We start from the raw sequence: 23,684 nt of genomic DNA on the forward strand, positions 1-23,684 counted from the left end.
ATAACTTAATGATAGAGCAAATAATATCTCTTATATGTAATTATATTTCTTTCTTTCAAAAATGTAAGGATTCACAATTTCCTATGTACTGTACCACTGTCATAGAATGAATAAACGTTTTTTCTTCTTACTGAAAAATGTTATTGTATGGATAGAGACTGAATCTTGCCCTAGATCATATATAGGATCTTGCTCAGGATAGGGACCAATGGCGGCCTTATGTGAGGGCGGTAATGAACCTGCGGGTTTCTTAAAAGCCATTTGTAAGTAACTGAAAAATTTTATATTTTGCACATAGAAGTTATTGCAGGAACAACTATGATATGTCACTGGCATCTTGCGCAAGTTCTAATTGCCACAGGATCATCTTGGTTGTCTGCGCATGCGCGAATTTGGTTAATAAAAACCTCAATGAACTAAATCTAACCTTCGTATATGAAAGATGTATAATCAGAGCACGAAGGTAATTTCTTGATTTGATCTAAAATATGCACGCGAAAAATAAATCTAGGTAAGGATCACACTGGCACTGCATAAGAGGTCCGCGCATGTGCCACAGCCAAACTGTTCCTGTCACAAATATTTCCTGTTTTAAGTTGCATGCAACCTATGCCAACCTGAACATAAGTTGCCAGCATTCGTACCAAAATGGAAGATTTGTGTGTGGCATTTCATGCATTGTATAATGTATGCTAGAATTTCATAGATCACTTCAACATGTATATAGTATGTAATAAAGGTCATTTTAGCAACTGGTTCGTTTCCTTAAATAATTTAGTTACCATTACTTACCAGACTCTACTGTCATGACTCATAAGATGGCAAGAATGTTACCTGTGACAGCTGGCAATGATCTTGACAGACTATAGATATATATATATATATAAGCTCCTTCTTCAGCACCACCGATTTGACAGTCCTATGTGGGAACTTCTCTTCCCAAACCTCTTTTCCATTCTTTCCAATTTATAGGCAATTTCTTCCAGTTTCACAAGAACGTCATTCTTATCCACACAAAATCATGATAAGACAAAGTTGAATTTGTGATGAACAAAAACTATCTGATACTTTTTAAGGCATCTTCCACTTCTCCTACTATAATTCCATTTCTCAAAATTCATAAGCATTATCCATATCACTAATGAAACTGCTGCGCTCTATATCTTCTTACAATATTAGCTCTTTAGTATCTATGTCAATCTATGGTGCAATTAAACATGAAAATCCTTGAATTGTTGACTACTTGATTAGGACATGTTGTCCAAAGAGTTTTTAGTTGTTTAAATATCCCCAGAACGAGTTGCATGACCTTGATGTAACATACAAGCCTGTTAGAGGGGACCTTATTGTGTACTATACACAAACAGTCACTCTTGGGGCAACTCAATTGGCGGTGAGCTTGTGACTGTATTCACAATGATCAAGTAAGTGCAATAGCAAATCTCAATAAAGTTTTGCTTCTAACTTGGACATCCATATACAGAAACTAACTGAATGATTAAGAGAGCTTTCAGGGATGACTGAATGAGTGAAGCAAAAATAAAATTGTGGAGTTGATACTTCAAAGATGACTGGGAAAATCCATTGAAAGTGATACATATTCTGTAAGACCTTTAACAAACACAATATCCAAAAATTTGGACTGCATTTCAACGAAAACTGACGATTGACAACGCGAGAATTAGAAGATGTGGGAATTCCAGCATTATTGTTTCAGAGATTCTAATGGAGGATCTTGGCATGAAACGTGTCACAGCAATATTCGGTCCACAGCTCCTGTCAAAGAAGGGGAAGGAATTTTTCCTCTTTCCTCCATAAGTTCCATTTGAAATAAACCTCCCTATAAATTTCTACATTCATAGACAGTCTAGCCTTCGAGATATGATTTTTCAAAATTATTGCTTGACACTCATGTCTCATATCTCCATTGCCATCGTGAAGAAGAAAATGTTTAAGGCCCCAAAATGTTTATGCATTGCCCTCAAAATGAGCTTATGAAAACTCACCTCTTCAAACTGTTTCAAGAAGTATGTACTTCCCATCTGTCAGTGACAGTGGCAGCTCGTGCCTTTCTTGGATGGGTGTTCACAAAAAAAAAAAAAAAGTAATGAACACACTGATATGTTCTCGTATAGCTGAGTCACACGTCATAGATAAACCAGTTCTAATATGCATGTACCAAATCTACGCATATAAACCAAAATTAAAACCATTAAACAAGAGTAGAGTAAAATTAATTCGTAGGACTCACCTTCACTGCTGCTGTTGAAGATGTAGATTTATTTGTAGAGAAACTCCATGCACCTAGTTTTGAGAGATGCAAATTTATCAATAACTTTATTATTGAAGTCTCTGATGTCGTTAACAAGTTTTTTTTCCACTGCCAACATAGCCAATGTACTTAATCGGTCTTCTATCATGGTGCGGAGGAATGTTTTAATCCTCTTTTAATGTAACACACAATTTCACACACGTCCGTCTCCAAACTTCAAGTGTTACTGTTTCAACTTTCAATACGCACCAATGCAGCTTGTATTTTCCTTACTTTGCTGAACAAAAGACAACAGAATCAGCTCTCACGCGTATTTTGAAAAGAAAGAGTAAAGAGAGAAAACGAGGAAAGAGGGAGAAAGGAACAGGATGCCAGGCCCAAGGGAGATGGAGCATCTCTGTTTCTCTGTCACTAGCACGTTAAGACGTGTGCGAGCAGAGCTATTGTAACCATGGTAACAAACCAGAAAATATTCTCGCCTCAGGCTATTTCACCCTGCTAGAGAAAAATTGTGCGAGCTGCTGTCAACCTGTCCAATGGAGATTTAAAGACACATGACACAGGTACGGGACATTCTCTCGAGACGAAAAGTGTAGGAATGTCATTGCACATTGGAAAGTAATAGATGTAATAATATTAATACAGTAATATGTGTGATTATTGTTGTGGACACGTTACCGAGGTAGGCAGGTTATAGAAAGAATAACTGCGGAAGGTAAAATGGTGGAAGTGTTAACAATTCCAAAGCACACAGCTCCAATTGTTCAGCCTCTTGACGTTTATGGATTTAGGCCTTGGAAGAAGTTCTCTGGCAGCATTTTGTTACTTGGCACGAATATTATATAGATCATCTCCTAGATATGTAAATATGTTTAAATATGGCTGGCATAAAGCTGAGTACTTTGACAACAAACCTGATAATTTCGTCACTCCTGTAGAATTCTGTTTTCATGTTGATGTCCAGAACTGCTCTGAAACTGAGAAATTTATTTTCCTGAAATGTTTGTGGTGCAAAGCTTCACTGTGGTCTGAAAATTTTTACGATTTTCACTACTGTGAGTAATTTCATGTATGCTAACATTTCCTTATCATTTATTCATAGACTATTCTACAGTTATTTCATGAATATTGTGACAGCCGCGTCGAGAATTGAAAGCACCCCACAGAAGGCAGGACGCGCGAGCAGACAGGCGGCACAGCGAAGGGTAAGGAGACTGCAGCCGTGCGGATTGGAGGGGACGGAGGTAAAGGGAACGTCTGCATTCCAAGAGGGGAAGGAGGCCGACTGCGGCGCGAAGAAGGGGACGCAAAGCTGCAGGTGCTGCACTGGCGAGGTGAAGGGGGAAACGAAACCTCCCGAATAGAATCGTCCAGAAACAGAAGCCGCAAGTAACAGGTGTAAGACACTCGAAACAGTACTTTCTGGAAACTATGGTTTAGTAATAAATAGAAGACGCGAAAAAAGCCAGTTTAGTTTAGTTTGGACAGCAAGCTAGTGAGTTGTGAAGAAGTGAGCGTCCAGGTGGAAGCAACGCAGCCAGAAGTCTTTGGTTCGGTGTGCAGTGAATTTTATCTGAAAGTCTTGAGTTCGAAGTTCAGTGGGCTGTCTCTGGAAGTCTTGGGTTCGATATACTGTGAAATTGAGTGAATGAGCTAGAAGAACTAGCCAAGGCAAACGAACTGTGAACTGACAGTTCTGTTTTGAAAATAGTGCTTTGTGAACATTAGTTGAGATTAGGAGTACATTATTGTTCTCAATAATGCAAGTGAATTGTGACTGTCGTCTGTGGAGTGCAATAACGAATACTGTGTTGATGTGTGGAGTGAAATACCCATTGTTGACGGGAGTGTTTAAATTCAGAAATATAGAAAGCTATTATTGTTATAAATAAAAGTAACATTGTTGTGTGAATTAAATGTCACAATATTATGTATCTGGTATGTCCTTTTCATAACCTATATTGTTTAAAGATGAGATTTATTGCCTGATATGTCTAGCACATAGCACTGTTTGCATTAGCTGTTACAGCTCTGGATTGAAGAATTTGAAAAAATCATAACTCGAAAACTAGGCTTTATCCAGATGTAGAAATTTATAGGGAGGTTTCTTATTTCAAATGGAACGTATGGGGGAACAATCGATTATCCCTTGGTGAGTCAACAGTTATTTCCACTGCAACGTGTAAAAGTTGAGGACTACATTTTCATGTTGAGGTTAGGCTAAGCATGTGGGGAAGGTTCATAAATAACAACACACTCAAATATCAATCTCATTTTCATTTGAATTGTAAAGTGTGACAATATTTTACATTCCTTCACAATTCATAGGATATTTCTCTTAAAAAAGTTTCTCTACAAGGACATTATATTTAATTATTGTAAACTGCATATTAGTTGTAGAAAAGCCACCTCGAAATGATACCAATTTCCTTATTAAATTCCTTATGTCGGGATAATGTACCCCTTTGCTTCAAACAACAACAAAATTGTAGAAACTATTATACTTTTTACAGGTACTACACCACACTGCGCTGAAGAGGGCACTTGTACAAGCTGCTGATGTCACATTCCAGGACCGAGACATCGATATACGTCATATCTTTCGAACATATTTCTTGCCTTTAAAGACACTATAAAAGTTTTATGAAAATGAAAGCAGTGTTTCAGTTTCCACACGAAACAAAAGAAGTCCTCATTTGTTTATAATCTTTAACACTTGTAAGCATCTCGATTTATCTCAATGTTTATTTCCTCTCAAAAGAATGACAAGATCTTGTCATTCACAAGCATAACATATCAGAGTTTCAAATGACGAGAGATGTGCGGGATGTTTTAGTCTCTTATGTGCTCTACATCTAGTAATAAGTCATTGGATCATGACACAGTTGTATGGATGTAGAACTGTACAGAAAACGTACAGAAATCCAAAATTCAAAATCAGTTAAGATGAAATGATATGTGGAGATTTAATCAGACATGTCTGTATGTCACAAAAAAAACGACAATGAAGCTACTTAATTTAAAAGCATGCTATGTCAAATTGTTATGTGCTAGAAACACTAAAGAAATAGCACTGCAGATATTTGTTTCAAATACAATGGCCCAAGTAACTACAGCATAAAAGAAATATTTGTTTTCCCTGAACTCGTACAAGACAATAATAAAATTAGTGTATTTCAACATTTAACTAGTTTCAGGGATGAAAACAATGCATTAAATTTATATTAAATTCTGTGTACAGCCTTCCTGTACCAACACTGAATAAACTGAACTGGCATTCTTAAGAGAATATATTTTATAATTATAGAAAATTGGTTTAAAAGTACTCTGGTGAGAATATAATTAACATAATGAGTATTACAAGATATCTTCTACATCCATGCAATATGATTTATGAAGATCCATTTTACAAGCTTTGTACATTCATATATACCGGTACCCTTACTCCATTAAAAGTCGTACTTTCTCCGTATTTTGAAAAATAATTTCCTAAAATTTCTTAGAGATGTTTCTCTCTTTTTAAAATTTCCACCAGCTTTACAGAAATTTTTGTATATATTTGGACTAGATTTACTTAAACTTGTACACAGAATAATAATTAAAAAAGTGACAATAGGATTCATACGATCCCTGTAAATGCGTGAAACGTTTATGTTTTCTGTTGGCTATTGTGATATTTTTAATTTTTAACGAAGTAATTCTTGTAAGACTCGTGAATATGACTGAGAGTGAAATAAATTTAATGCTATTTATGTGTTTTATTATTAATGATTACTTTTCCTTTATTTCTTTATTGAATAATATATTCCATATATCTGTACACATATTTACAATGGGATTACTGCGTTTAATCTCAATGACCTATTATTAGTAAGTGGTGTTAGAAAATGTAACATAATTCATTGCTGTTGCTAAGCAACATCAGAATAGCGTGATGTAATTGATTGCCATTGCTAAGCAACTGACATCAGATGTTGAAATTTTCGTAACCTTTTATTCATTTGACACTCAAGCATAAACGTTTCACGTTAAAATCAGTAACTCTACTGTGGATGTTTATAATTATATCTTAATAGATATTTCAGAAATAACACTTTTGTTAAAAAGTAAAAACTCCACATCTTAACATAGAGGATGGGAGGAAACAGAGAATTTTATATAGTGGAGACACCTGGTAAGTAAGGCCTTACAATTCAGTATGGTTTTTTAGCTCACCTGTTTACCTCAATTATCCTACATACAGGCTAACAGTTCGTGTTGAAATTACAATAGATTAATAAAGTAAATACTTTGACACAAATCAGTTTTAATTGAATATGATTTGATTTCAGCTCTATGACAAGTTTTCCTAATGCCATACAGAACAATGAAGCTGTGTACTCACAAGCAGTGCTAAAATGTTTCCCTGAAAAATAACAGTCAGTACAAGTAGAAGCAAAATGGTTAATGAGCAGAATCTTGAATATTAACTGCACAGAAAATTTCCTACATTAAACTTTAAACTGGGGAAAAGGGGAGGAATAGGTTAAAGTTGGTTACATTTCTTACGTATCACCACACATTCTTCTGCCACAACAAGGATATACTTATGAGACGATTAGGGGTCATCTTCATTATTTTACTAGTTAATTTCATTATTCTGAGTTTTCTTCCAGTTACAACTGTTAAAATAAACGCACAATATTAAAAACAAAACGTACCAAATGCAATTTTTCACAATTTGAATTAAAAGTTGTTTTGTAAAGGTGAAAACAAACCCTACCAAATGATGTAGCTATGATTTTCTTTCTTAGCCATTTGCATGCAGTACTGATAGTGGAAAAAGTGGCCTGGTGACAAAATGTTTCATATGCATTGAAAATCTCTCCTAATATAGAAACAAAACATACCATTTGCATTTGTATTACACTACAAGTCTGAACGAAGTTCTTCCTCAGTTGGATTTATTGTGTCAGTCTCTTGTTTAGTAGGTTTCTGAGCTAGCTAGTGATTGCATCGATCCTTGAAAATGTGAAATGACTGCTGTTGTGATGGAGGACTACTGTACTCCAACCAGGAGAAAGTCTCAGGGGAATGAGACGCAGCGGGGTAATGCTATGAATGAATGTTGATGTCATAAGGTCACACACGTGGGTACACCCATCTCCATTGGCTAACTCTCAAAGCACAAATGATAACACTGATACATATTTATACTATCCTAGTTACAAAATTAGATCACGGTTAATTTCCTGTCTTTTAATCTCTCCATACAGGAAATAACATATGCAGGAGAGCGCATGGTTTTTAAACTGACATTATAACGGTAATATCTGCAGTGCTTGGGAAAAGTGACATAAGTCAGTTTCCACGAACCTTTTTCGATAATTTATTGACAACTTACACTGGTTTATGTCGATTTGATTTTTTTCTGTATGAATTATTGTAATGGGAGGAATACCTATGTATTTTTTTCCAAGCGAACAGATGTTCCGTAAGTTGTCAATAAATTATCAAAAAAGTTTTGGGGGAACTGACTTGTGTCACTTTTCCCGAGCACTACAGATATCATCTATCTACTTCGCTCCAATAGATGACGCAATAGTAAGCACATTCCTTTCACGGTTAATCTCTTGGTTGGAGAACAGTAGGCATTCTGGACAATGACATGAGTCAGGTGTAATTTTTTTTTTTTCGGTTCAAGCAAAATTCCAAGTTATTTTAACTGCTTGTCCTAATTAATCTGTTATAGAGACAGATTGTTCAGAATTTTTGTTCTCTATGCAATGTTTTATAATCGAATAAATCTGAATTCCAAAGTGTGTAATTTCAATGTTTTGGCATCAAAACATACAAAGTACAAATGTAAATTAAAAATATGAGTATTTCTGTAAACAAATTATTTTCAAAAGTACCTAATGAGATTTCATTTACATCACTGAAATCTATTAACATGGGGGGGGGGGAGGAAACAAACTGAAAATATTTAAACACAAAGTAGTAAAATGTTTGTGCATCTTCCCGAAAAACACGATTTTGTACATGGTACGTTCTGTTTTTAGACCCCTCAATTAATGCTGATTTTTAAGCAATAAAACCATTTCTCACACATAGTGGATTTAGAGCAGGCCTGGGTGTTATTAATTCGATTGAGTCACTTCAGACCACCCCTTAACTCCCACTCCACTTCAGCCTTCCCCGGGGAAGGCCGAAACAGTAATGTTTTGGTGCAGTACAAGCAGGCAGGCAGGTCGGTAACGGGTTGTATCAGGCAGGCATCATAGCTTTTACTAACTTTCGGTTCTTATTGGTCGCCTAAAATCCACCATTAATGCACAGAGCCTTACTGCGTTTGTTTATAAGGTGGTGTAAGCAAAAAGGGCATGGGCAGATGTTTCTCCGTCCCTTTCACTTCCCCTCTTATGCTCAGGGCTGATTTAGATGAAAGGGCCTGGAAATTACTGAAGATATTCTGACCTATTTCTTCCCTGAAGACTGCTCCATGGATAAAGTAGTGAAGAAATAATTCCAATTTTGTTCAAGTGTTTTGACAGTCTGTTCCTGTGAGCAACAGGATGCAGCTCCATTTTTTTCTTGGATACTCAGGAATTAGATTTTGTTGTATACTGAGACACTCCCAACTTTTGTTACTTGAAATTTCGTGGAAATGGTATTATATTACAGACGTGGACAAATTATTAGCAAAATTGAGGATTTTAATTATATATTTTTACAAAATATGATTCTTCAATTTAGACTACAGTTGACATTTTTGCGTACTTCCAAATTATTAGCAAAATTGAAGATTTGTATTGTATATTTTTAGAAAATTTAACCTTCAATTTGGACTACATTTGATATTTTTGCATCTTTACAAATTATTAGAAAAACTGAAGGTTTTTATTATATATTTTCACAAAATCTGATTCTTCAATTTGGAATACAGTTGACATTTTGGATATTTCCAAATTATTAGCAAAACTAAAGATTTTTATTTTATAGTTTTACAAAATATGATTCTTCAATTTAGGCTGTAGTTGACATTTTTGCTAATTTACAAATTATTAACAAAATTGAAGATTTTTATTATTACAAAATATGATTCTTCAATTTAGACTACAGTTGAAATTTTTGCGTATTTCCAAATTATTAGCAAAATTGAAGATTTGTATTGTATATTTTTAGAAAATTTAACTCTTCAATTTGGACTACATTTGATATTTTTGCATATTTACAAATTATTTGCAAAACTGAAGGTTTTTATTATATATTTTCACAAAATCCGATTCTTCAATTTGGAATACAGTTGACATTTTGGATATTTCCAAATTATTAGCAAAACTAAAGATTTTTATTTTATAGTTTTACAAAATTTGACTCTTCAATTTAGACTGTAGTTGACATTTTTGCTAATTTACAAATTATTAACAAAATTGAAGATTTTTATTATATATTTTTACAAAATATGATTCTTCAATTTAGACTACAGTTGACATTTTTGCATATTTCTGTCTATTGTAATGATAGAAATATGCAAAATTGTCAACTGTAGTCTAAATTGAAAAATCAAATTTTGTAAACAGAATTATCATAAAAATCGTCAATTTTGTTAATAATTTGTCCACGTCTATATATCTTGATACAGTATTTTGATAATCTTTTAATTATTGGAAAAGGTAAAGTAGTTGCAATGAAGACATTCATCGTCTTGCATTCCAATATTTTTGTACGATGTCATCTTCTTGTAGGAATACTGTGCATCTTTTGATGTGTTCTACGTTCATCTCTTCATTTGCATCACACAGTACACAGACAGATGTTTGAGAAATTCCCATCCTGTGCAGGTGGCTTCATCAACCTGAACATCGCAACAGAGCAGATTTATGTGGCTCTTGGGCGATTATCTCGGGGTTAGTCAATAAAATTTCCCGGGTTTTATCTTTTGCTCCATCCGAATTTTGTTGTTTTTGGGCAGATGTGAATTTACTTTTGATTAGTTATTTTACAGAATAAAATGGACGTTCTTTATTAAATGATTGTAAAATTTCAGTGACCTTTTAGCCGAAAAGTCTGCTGTTTCATTTCCCTTTATATCACAATGGGAAGGAATCCACTGTTAACTAATTTTTGTCTGTAGTTTAGTTAAGGTAACATCATTTTTTTACAATCCTAAATTTTTGCACGTTTTGTGGACTGTTGTGAAATTATAGCTGTCCTTGAATCTGATAATAAATGTAGAATGTAATGTCTAACATTTGGAAACCATACACATTTTGATATAAAAATAAAGACATTTATTGTATTTATTTCAGTTGACAAGAAAATATCAAAACTGAAAACTTGTTTGAAGTTAGATTAATCAAACATGGAGTTAATTTGAAATTTGTGTTTTTACCAGACACATTGTGGTATCTAGTTGTTATAGGTCTCGCAAGCACGGAATACCGACGGAAGGAATGTGAATCAAACACTGCGATATGGAAGAGCGGGCGACAGGAAAGGTCACGGGATAGCTTGAATGATATTCAAGAGTACAGTCGGAAGAGAAATGACATCGATAGAATCAGTCTTGCGTTGTGATAGTTACATTACGACTTTAGTTTGTTCCATTGCATGTGAATGCGTGTCTTGTATCGCACGGTACTATTATTTCATTTGTAAACATATGTTGTGCGTTAAATTAGCTTCGAATTTTTGTCTTGCTACGTTCTTTATTTTCACAGCGATGTCCTCATTTGTTCATCTTCTTGGAAGAGACAGTACTTCCATCGGCCCGTACCTCTCGCCCCCTCGACGTGCCTACATACACACGTCAAAACAAACAGCAACGCCACCATTGCTTTTCAGAAATCGTTCCTTGTACGAGCTATACTGAGGAACAACGACTTCGACTAACTGCACAAAATTATTGTCGAACATGATCAATGGACTTTTTTTTTTCCAACACAAGAAAACAAGTTTTAAAATAAGGGCAATTTTAACCTGCAGACAATGAAATATTCATTTGGCTTCTTTTGCTGTAAAGTCCTATGGAAAGTGGCTTTATAATATGATGTGTGTAATACGTAAGAAAATACGAGTTTAAATAACAAAAATTACATTTTTTATACTAGTTCATATTCTCGTGTCAAGGTTCTGCCATTTTGTTTCTACATAATAGGCAATATTCTAACATTTGCGCCCAAAGTAAGTGACGACACAATGGTTTTTCAACGCACTAAATACCCACAACAAAATGATCTTAATATCTCATTGCAAGAAACATTTTTGTGGATACTGTAAAATTAAGTTTTTTTTTTAAATCCTGTTTCACATTATTATACAGGCAGATCTTACATAAGAACCTTACATTAAAAACTGGCAAGAATTCTGTGTGAAATGAATCTCACACGCATATTTTAGGCCATAACACCCACACAACTGGTGCTGTACCATATTTTGAGTATATAAATATAATCAATACTGATCGAATGATGGACTGAAAATAAAATGAATATTGGCATACAAAATATAACAGTAAACAACCCTTAATTTTAACTGATACATGACCATACTGTAATGCATGATGTCAACACAATAATTATTAATATGCTTATTTCAGAATTAGTAAAACATTTGCTCCCAGCCACATAGCTATTTTAGATCTCAGCTAACTGAGCCAAGACGGTACGGACTTTGTAATCTGTATGTTTCAAATAACGAGAAAATGTTTTCATCAACAAAAAATAAGAAATCAAATCGACAAAGACAAAAACAATTTAAAAACCTGAGTAAAACAATAACAATAAATCCTACATACTGGGATAAGCTGAATACAGTGATTAATAAATTTCCTCTCTTCTATACCTTTTCTAGTTGTATTTCAGAAAATATCAATTGTATTTCAGATTAGTCAATTCAATTTCAGATAGTATCAGTTGTATTTCAAAAAACATCAATTGTATTTCAGATTAGTCAATTCAATTTCAGATAGTATCATTTGTATTTCAGAAAACATCAATTGTATTTCAGATTAGTCAATTCAATTTCAAATAGTATCAGTTGTATTTTAGATTAGTCAATTCAATTTCAGATAGTATCATTTGTATTTCAGAAAACATCAATTGTATTTCAGATTAGTCAATTCAATTTCAGATAGTATCAATGTATTTCAGAAAACATCAATTGTATTTCAGATTAGTCAATTTAATTTCAGATAGTATCATTTATATTTCAGATTAGTCAATTCAATTTCAGATAGTATCAATGTATTTCAAAAAATATCAATTGTATTTCAGATTAGTCAATTCAATTTCAGGTAGTATCAATGTATTTCAGAAAACATCAATTGTATTTCAGATTAGTCAATTCAATTTCAGATAGTATCATTTGTATTTCAGAAAACATCAATTGTATTTCAGATTAGTCAATTCAATTTCAGATAGTATCAATGTATTTCAGAAAACATCAATTGTATTTCTGATTAGTCAATTTAATTTCAGATAGTATCATTTGTATTTCAGATTAGTCAATTCAATTTCAGATAGTATCAATGTATTTCAAAAAATATCAATTGTATTTCAGATTAGTCAATTCAATTTCAGATAGTATCAATGTATTTCAGAAAACATCAATTGTATTTCAGATTAGTCAATTCAATTTCAGATAGTATCAATGTATTTCAGAAAACATCCATTGTATTTCAGATTAGTCAATTCAATTTCAGATAGTATCAATGTATTTCAGAAAACATCAATTGTATTTCTGATTAGTCAATTTAATTTCAGATAGTATCATTTGTATTTCAGATTAGTCAATTCAATTTCAGATAGTATCAATGTATTTCGGAAAACATCAATTGTATTTCAGATTAGTCAATTCAATTTCAGATAGTATCAATGTATTTCAGAAAACATCAATTGTATTTCTGATTAGTCAATTTAATTTCAGATAGTATCATTTGTATTTCAGATTAGTCAATTCAATTTCAGATAGTACCAATTGTATTTCAGAAACTATCATTTGTATTTCAGAAGTTACAGTTGGCACCTTATTCTCCAAAGTTAAATCCAATCGAGATCATTTGGGGTAAAGTGAAGATGTACGTAAAATCTATCTTGGATTTCTGACGTCATAGCTCCTGGTGTTGTAGGCTAATTTACCTACTGTAGAGAGTAAAATTGATGAAGCAACACATACAATATTGTTGGTGGTGATGGTGCTCATGCAGTACAACACAGTACAATTCATCAAGCTGCAGCTTTAGCTATGGGGAATATGCCTATCGGATGCTAAGATGCAATAAAGTTGAGGATTTTTTAAATCCATTTTCTATTTTTTAATATGTGTTAAAATCTCAAGTAGGTCTACATTTGTTATTCTCTGAAATAAAAGTGACTATGTAATCTTAAATGCATTGCTTATTTTCTGAAATACATTTGACAAATCTGAAATACATCGGTTACCATCTGAAATACAATTGACAAATCTGAAATACATCTGATACCATCTGAAATACAATTGACAAATCTAAAATACATTTGATAATTTCTGAAATGATATTGACTATATGAAATACATTTGATAATTTCTGAAATACAACTGGAAAAGGTGTAGTATTGTTAAACGTGCCAAATGTAATTAATTCTGATATTTCCATTACACATCAATAAGATTCAATTAACAATGCACATTTTGTCCTAAGGTGAAGTCTTCAATGAATTTCTAGGGTGACAGAAAAAAAATTACTTTAACGTGAAATTGTTGGACTGAACTCAAATTCTGTTATCACAAGGAAATGTTGTTGTTGTTTTCTAATGCCAGGCATTTGACAATAAAGTCATTTGACCTCTTGCACTCCAATATTTTTCAAAGATATTGTCATGGTTAGCCACTGATGCACAGATTTTCACAAGGAAATGTTGAAATCATTTCATATGTGTGGAAGCAAATGTTTGAAGATGAAGCATATCAGCCCGTACAATTCTATCGGTAGCTTTTTTTTTTTAAATGATGAGCATTAATACAAACGTACACACACTCATACTGTCAGTGTTTGCAGTGGAGTAGCATATGTTTATATTGATTATTTAAAGTAAAAAACATGTCTGCAATGTTGACACAGGAGAATAATATATGCCAACAGAGAATTTTGGATAAACATACTGCCACTGACATTCCCCTCAATTTATAATAGGGAAAACAGCAAGGGGTTCTTCATGAACCAAGAGCTGGACGAAATAAGAGTGTAATGCTAAACACTCCACAGCAAATGTTTTACCTTGAAACCTCCATTCAGATATATCAGTACTCTCAGAAGGATCAATTATTTTTGTATACAGAATTTTTCGGACTCTAAAGTAATAACAGGTTATATATATATTACAAAATTTAATTCAATGTAACTTCTGCTTAAGTTACTCAAACTGATACCTTTTCTTCAGAATAAAACCCCAAATACAGATGAAATTCTCACACACACAGAAAAATAATTTACATTACCAAAACGAATAAAATGTATGCTATTTTAAAGTAGCTGACTCTGGATACAATAAAATGTTTCTTTCACATACATACAATTGTACAGGCTACCTACCTTTTACGAACACCACTATAATTATTGCAGAGAGTGTAATGAATGTTCCTTGTACAGGGCATGGAAAAAATAATTGAAACAATATGTAATTCAGCATCATAATGTTACAATGAGAAAAACAACACAATTATTGTGGATTTCTATTTTGATTGTGATATCGCTATACATAGTGTTGAACTGGACATAGTTTAGAGTGCAAAATTCAGAGCTATCTTTCAGTGAAACTCACTAACGGACTAAAGAAAACAGGGTGTATGCTCTTCTTCATCACCAATCAATTTGTTTCTCTACTTTAGAAATACAATTATCAAGTAAGTGTACTACGTATGTATGTATGTATTATTCACAATGCAAATGGATAAATACCTGGTGGCAGTGGTACGTAGAGTTGCGCTAATGGTAATGATCGCAGGGCTGCGCAGCTAGGGACCTGAAAATTTCGCATTTGCGATATCCGCGAATTTTTAAATTTTGGGGTAGAAAGTATTTTTCTTCATCTGTAAGGTGATTTACCATGATTTTCTAGCAGAATTGAAAGTGCGAAAAATGCGAATTTCCTATCAAATTGTGAAATCACGAGAAAATTGCTATTTAATAGCGATTTATCAGTAAAATGTTATTTTTCCAAGTGAAAAGTGCATTATCTATATATATAATTTGAACTGGTAATGGAAATTACGGGAAAACGGCTGAACGAATTTTAATAAATGACCCCTCATTTTGAAGCTTGGAACCCAAAGTTTTTCAGACAAATATTAGTTTTCAGTGAAATTTCAGTTTTCCTACAACATTTTCCTATTTTTCAAAATTCATCTGTCGTCAGTTTTCAGAAATAATGGCTTTTAGAGAATAAAACAAAACACAAACACACTACAATAAACAATATCACACGAAGGCTACGACATATTTAGAGTTCTGATGGCTCAGATTCTCTGACATCATAATACCAATATGTCAATCTTCATTTGTGTAACTTTTTCAGAATGTTTCTGTAATATTGGTTATTAAAAACTTCAAGATTTACTAAAAAAATTTACAGGTCAGATTCTCTGGTGTGTAATTTTCTGAATACAGCTGTCTGTGTATTGGATATTAAAAACTACAAAACTTAAGAATGTTTGATGACATTATTACCATTAAAAATGAAATATTATTATAGTGAATGCCATGATGTGAGTATTTGTAACTTATTATACAGATTAATGCTTTATTGATGATATGAAAGTGAAAGCTTTTGGGGTTATATAAGTAGGCGTACAGAATATCTGAAGTTAGATTTTTATTTCTATAATATTTACTGAGTGACGGCTATATAGTAGTCTATACAAAACTTAAGATAATATCGTTATTAAAAATGAAATATTTTTACAGTTATTAATCATGTGGTATAGGTCTTTTCCATATATTTAATGAAACTCAAGAACTGAAGATATATAGGTTCAATAAAAAATATTTAGCACAAAGAAAACCATTCAGAGGGATATTTTCATTATTAAGGAAGTAAATAACTTCCAAAACGTCTGGTATTCTTCAATGAAAATAATTTTTAAAAATTTTAATTTGAACTTCTAATGAACTTAGTTTGCAATATTTGCTGCACAAGCCACTAGTATATTATATATACAAAAATTAAAGGCACTTTTTAAATACTCAAAACATGTTGATTAATTATCTCTTGATCAATTATTGTCCGCTCGATTCAATAAATTTTATATATTGATAATGAAGGTCAGATGATTGACATACATATCTTAACATCGATTATCAAGTTCTATATTCGATAAGGGCTTGGCTAAAATGCGTCGCGTTGGTTTACTGTTTAAGGAGTGTATAGCTCGTGAGGGTAAGCATTTGGGTGACATTATTTTTAAAACAAAGTGATGTCAAAATGTAAGATGGTAAAATAAAATTTTGAATAGAATCTATGTTGTTCTTGTTATTTATGTTTCTAATCAGGGAAATCTTTCTGCCTGACTCTGTATAAGAATGCTGTTGTCTAAATAACTTTTCATTGTAACAGCAGTTTCATTTAATGAACATGTTTTTGTGTTTCCTGTTTTTCTAGGTATTTCCGAGTCAACAAAATCCAAGTCCTGCTTATCAGAATCTGTTCAAAGTAAAATGCAAGCTATGTTTAGTACAAATAGTGGGCCAACATCATATTAATAAAGATTTGTGAAGATTACCTGCTGTATCCATTATTTTGTCCACTCCCTGTACTTCATAATACTTGCTAATACAAAAATGCTAATCTATGAACAGATCCATTACCTGTAATGCACATAAATAATTAATATATCACAAACAGTCAAACCAAAAAGGCACTTTGAACTGCGGAGAGTCTGGTCATGTATCGTACAACGAGCTGCATTCAGAGAGCTGCACAGGAGACTGCACCAGCTAGACTACCCTGCTCATACCGGATCACATTTATTAGTAGATTGTTATATACAAGGAATATTACAACAAAAAGCTGCGTTCAGGTGAAATAAAACAAAAAACAGCTTACTGCCCAGGTTAAGAGCGAGGACAGCCTAACTGGTGCATCTTGATGAGTATTACAAAATGGCAGATAATATGAGATGATCATTTCACAAATGAGTCCATTTGATTTTTGCATCAATTAAATGACCCTGGAATAGTATACCAAACTAAAATGTTATCTACTTATTCTGCAGATACCTCGATTTATATATTCACAATTATACTCACACATCTAAAGGTATGGTGTATAGTCTAGAGATATTTTCAATTTGCTCATGATACAAGAATTAGAGACTGCTGTGAATTTCTCATATCATATTTTCATAATTATTTACAAACCTCGTAAACAAATGCACAAACCAACATAATCTCCACAAAACTCTGTAATTTAAAAACATATATTGTGTTATTATTATTTGAGGGCCCAATTGTTAACCATCTCTGGATATACACTGTAGCCTATTGGCTTAGAGTATCCACCCTCGTATTTTCTGTTTATCTGCGAGAGGCTTTTTCAATCTCGTAAGACATTATCCTGCAAAAACATTCGCAGTCTCAATTGAGAAGCTGGCTTCAGAGACGTATCTGAAAACTAGAGAGAGAAGCAGCCATCTGGCGAATTTTTGCCCAGAGTTCTCTCATTCAGGGACATGTCGTGCTCTCAAGCAATAACCATTTTAACAGTTTGGCAAATGTTAACTATTTCTTCTCACGAAATCAGGCAAGTGTTATTGTGTTCACAGTCATTCTTACTGAATGGTATTAAGACAAATATATTAACATATCAACTTTATTCATATTTAAAATATGTTATAAAACACGTGCATTAATTTTAAAACATGTGCCATGTTACAATGAATAAAAGCAAATAAAAGAAAAGTTCAAGAAAAACTTGTCATGAGAAATTCCATAAATTATTAGTATACAGCTATTGATAAATTAAATTCATATGTAAAATTTTCCTTAAGTGTAAGTTATTTCAGGCTTTCATAGTGTCCAACATGGACATTTTTTATTTTTATTTTTGCACAATCTTGCAAAAACATCCAACGTGTTGGAACTAAATAAAGGCTCCTCCATGCGGGAAGATGAATTTGTGGAATAGATACATACAGTATTTTGGAGGAGGAGAAAGTTACAGAAAAAAAGAATTGTCGTTGATTATCATCCAGAATCACTGATGTGTTGGTTCAAAACAGAATGCAGAGACAAACAGTAGCATTCCTTTCCGAATTTAATGTATGAACTTATTAACAATGAGATTTTAAATTATTTCTTATTATATTACAGGCTAGAGGCTGAACAAACTTTTCGGGTAATTTAATTTAGAATAATCCCACATTCAAATGAATACGTAACTATAAAATGATGCGCAACATTTATTTCTATTTTTTTATTATTATTATTATTATTATTATTATTATTATTATTATTCATGCTTCTGAGAGATTTTCAGTCTTGATTCTCAGTATAAAAGATTGACTGTTCATAGTTCTGCAGATTTGGAGGTATTTTCTACCAATGATTAAGAGAGTATTTAGTGATAAAAAATGTTTATTTTATGTAGTAGGCATACTGCAAAGGAGCCATATCTAAAAGGATAACAATGTCACGATAAGGTTTCTGAGTATTGTCTATAATGTTTATAGTTATTAACAAAGCAAAAATTACACAATCTTGTGAACAATATTAATTGTTTTGTGTCAACTCATTCTGTTTTAATAGATATAAATAATAGTCCTTATAATTTTTTTTTAGAACCTGAAAGTTCAATATTGTATCGATGTACAAGAAGAAACCACGAAATTATGGAAAAGTGGAAATTAAATTAAACGACAATGGATATTAACATCTTGAACATAACTATTACTATGAGTATTTTTAGTGACAAATAACATAACGATCTTGAAATTAAAACTGATACATGTCATTAACAACTCATGCACACATGTAGGCAATATGACCATTCATCTTAATTGTGAAGGAAAGGTGTGCATTCATAACCTCATTTTATACACTTGCACTGATGCAGAAGAAAATGTTACGGAAGCCAGCTGCTGATAAATAAATAAACTTCTAAAATAAAGAACAATAAAACGTAAAAATTTGTTATGCAAGATTATGTAGGCTTATTTTGAGGTTATGAAATCATTATGAACTGCCGTGAAGGTCGTTTTGAGTATTTGCGTAACTACAACATATCAGCAGCATGATTCTACACCATTACCCATCATGCCACAGCTAGTATCAAATAAAAACCATCAGAAATCACTATTGATGGCATAACAACTGCTTTGTTTACAAATATAAATGAGTATTAACTAACCTCCTTCTTTCACTCTTTTATGTTCTATATAAAAATTATGCCATTATACATGTTTTAGTCTTTAATTAAGCCACGTGAAATTGTTGTCAAAAAGAGATTGATTTTTAAGTATTAAAATACTTATCAGTCGAAATACACTACGGCAATGGTATACCTAAGTTAATACTTGTTTCGTATATTTTTTTTAGAGATTAATTATATAAAAATGCTTGTAGAAAAAACATAAATAATCTCACTCAAATCACATACACACTCTGCAGCTAGAAGAGCAGGTCTGCTGCCACCTAGCACAAATCATCAATCGTTTTCAAGTACTTCTCTATTTTTGGCAACTACCCTCCTTGTAAAAGAAATATGATATTTCATTTTATGATTTGTTATTTTTAAAAGTTGTTACTTGGTAGCACTTTGAAAATGCTAGAGTTGCCACTATTTAAAAGAATATCAGGTGGGGAAAAAAAAATCCACACAAAATAAAATTTTAGACGACAAAGAAAATAAATTACACACACATATATATATACATACAGTCACCAAAATATTAAAATTCAAGCTTCAAACCAAATTCCCCGTTATATAACATGAAATCTGCTTATCATGTGGCAAGATTAAAACTCATTTCAAGTTTTTGAAATGTCAAAACATGAATATCATTTTATAGGTATAATATAACAAATCAACTATTTCAAAGACAATATATAACATTTAATGTAATATGAAGATAATATTCGTGTTTTATAGAAAGAAAAAAAATTTTCGATCTCCGAGACTTCATATTTATAAGTTAAAAGGACCATTTATAACATAGCTACCTCAATGAAGAATGAGAATAATACTCAGAAAACGAAAATATAACGATAAACCTCCATGCCACCAATATGAGTCTCAAAACAAAATTTAATGTGAAGTCTGAATATGAAAAGCTGTATGGAAACAGTTTGTAGCTGCTACTGGCATGACAACGTGAAGTTGCTGAAGAAGAAATGCAGCATACAATATTACATATTCAGTGGCTCGGTGCTAGAGTGCTGGGCTTATAAGCCAGAGGGCCCAGGTTCAAACTGAAGTCAATTTTTCGTATGGGCTATTCCATCTCAAATCCACCGAAATAGAGAAAATTGACCTTGCAATTTTTAAATACAATGGAACTTTTTCTGTCTGTAGACAACTGTGATACAATGCTTTGTGCAAAGTTTGAGGCATCAGAACTTAATAGTGTTTAAATTAATAATATTTAAATTTATCGTATTTTCATAAAATTAGCAACTTTAAACTGTTGTGGCTCCGAAACCCTTTCACCCAATGATCAAAATCATGGTTTATTTTGATGCTGAGAAGTTAAAGTTTATATTGACATGTAAACAGTTTTTCTTACTTTTTATGGAAATGGAGAAATTTAGATTTTTCCTCATTAAGATGCCTTTGGTCACGAAAAATATTTTTAAAATATATAGTTAGATTCCGCATTGAAAGTACAAATAAACACATATTTTTTTTACTGGTGCACTGTTGATAAGAAAGTATTGAAAATATCAAATAAAGAAAATAAATAGTACGGGCGTGAACTAACCAGCTGACTGTGAGGCGGGAGATAGCTGAGGCAAGCAAGGCCAGTAGACATAAACACGTGATGTGTCGTCTAGCAATCATGACTGTGCTAGCTTTATCACAGGTTTTCATAAACACAGGAGTAAAATGACACCCAACGCTCGCTTATCTTCAGCTCTCGGCCAGTGCTTGCGGTACTGCACCGTTCAAGTCTAGGCGTGTGAAAATAATCTATTTAATACCCTCGAAACTTATTGCCGAGCCACTAAGCAAACAATGCCGAATCCCTCTTAATAATGCAAGGTTTTTTTCTCAATATTGTTTTTACATTTTTACAAATGGCCAAAAAGCCTAAAAGCAAGTAAAATCAGATAATCTGTCTGTCTCTGTGTACAATAAAAATAAGGATTACTTCTAAACATAACCTACCAAATGTCAGCTTCAAAATAAGCTCTCGTTCAATGTTCTGCAGTAAATGGTTCCAGAGTTCTGAGCGCTGAAAGAGGCTTGTTTTTATAAAGTACGCTATATTTGTCGCTCAATAATATGAAAACCGTTTGATTTTCGATAGTATATTTTTGAAAATGCACTCTCCTCAGCACCTTGTATAAGTAGGGAAAAAATTATAATATAAAAAATGCGAGGCTTTTTACTGATTGATTTCATATGGAATAGCCCGTACACAAGATGTTCTGTAATTTAAAAAAAAACTTCCTGTTTTTCTTGGTCTATAGGTTTTATTAAATTAAAACTAACACCAACAGAGTATTCGTAAATAATTACTATCTGCAAAAACAGATCAACTTGAGAGAGGCCTCTTGTCGATAAAGTGGTATGTCACCACTGAGGTTTTGAATCTCGCAGGATTTCAAATTACCTCTGTCATGTTACACTTACACATTAATTTTATGCTCTTGTTCAAAGTGCAGATTAAAAAAAAAAACCCCTTACACACACTGAATCATTTCTAAAATAAGGCAGGCAGAGTACGAGATATCTTGTATATTAAAATGCCTTATCGCAACTTACAGCGGGGGGAGAAAAAAAAACTTACAATAAGCAGTGGGCTATGATTTCAAACTTGACATTTCAATCATTGGTGACTATATTGCTTTTACACTGCAACTTAAAATCAAGTTACAGTGAATAGAGTATACTGCTGTGACATTTGATAAAATGCGCTATAAACTAACATAAACTATTACAAAAAAATTGTAAAACTATGTTATAAACAGATCACAAAAAGTATTAAAAAATGTTTTAACAATAACAGAGAGATATTCCCCTGCAGATGTCTGAATAATACTTGTAAATAATAATAATTATTATTATTAATCCTATATGAAATAGTAGAACTGCAATAAATATTTTCAAGAAACAAAAAAGTCTACGAAAGTCAAAGTGTATAAAAAAAAGTAGTCATGAATATTCATAATTTTAAATAGATATTTTTTTCCACTTCATGTCATGATATCAATAGTCTCTGTTAACATAGCTTCTTATTGGAGTCTCACCCCAACAAATAACTTAACTTACAATGAACCAGCCAACCTGCAAACAGTAATAACTTAATAGAAGCGATAAAAATCTAATGAACAACTGTTGTGAGATTGCTGTCAATTTCTCTGATACTTCAGTTCTCACAACGTCTCGGTAATACAACATTTGTACAAGGTTATTCTTGTAGTTCCAGCTTCAGTAAATGTCTCTGATCAGTAAAGCCCCTTACTGCATCTTTTCTTCAAAAAATTGGCTTAGTTTCAAAATTAAGTTCAGAACTGATTGAGTAAATTGCCAGGGATATCTTAACCGTTCACTATGTTATAAAAAATCGTAATATTTCTTTCATAAACTTCAATGGGAGTTCAACAGTTTACCAAATGTAAGGATGATGTTTTATTTCATTACATGACGCAGCAAGCAGCTGAAGACACTGCACAAACAAAGCCAAGGTCATTCCATACGATGTAACTCATTAAGTACGAATTTATGAAAAAATTGTCATTCTTGAGGTAGCAGAGAGAGATGGATTTTGAAATGAATCATATTATTCACTTGAAAAGAAAGGCCAAGTTAAGGCTGGTTCACAATAAACCGGGAACGAGAACCAGAGTGAAAACGAGAAGCAGAGAACGTGAATATGAAAATTTTTGATTCACAATAAACCGAGAACGTAGACGACTATGCATATCGATATGCATGTCAATAACGATATGTAAAGTCGATATTACGCATTCTGATGTTATTTGTATATAATTGACCAATGGCGTTCTCTCATGAGTACAAGGCAGCCAACATAAACACAGGTTAACCAACTTCAAAATTTCAACGGTACTATAAATATGCCCATGCATCTTTATTATCACAACCTATTTTAAGTCTACCATAACGTAAAATAATTAGAGAAGAAACATTTGTAATAGAACAAAAATGAACACAACAGTAGTTATTGAATTGAAGCATGAATATGTAGTGTGTAATACAACCAATACAGTAATAAA

Source organism: Periplaneta americana, chromosome 9 (assembly GCF_040183065.1).
Source record: "Periplaneta americana isolate PAMFEO1 chromosome 9, P.americana_PAMFEO1_priV1, whole genome shotgun sequence".
In the NCBI taxonomy this organism is placed as follows: domain Eukaryota; kingdom Metazoa; phylum Arthropoda; class Insecta; order Blattodea; family Blattidae; genus Periplaneta; species Periplaneta americana.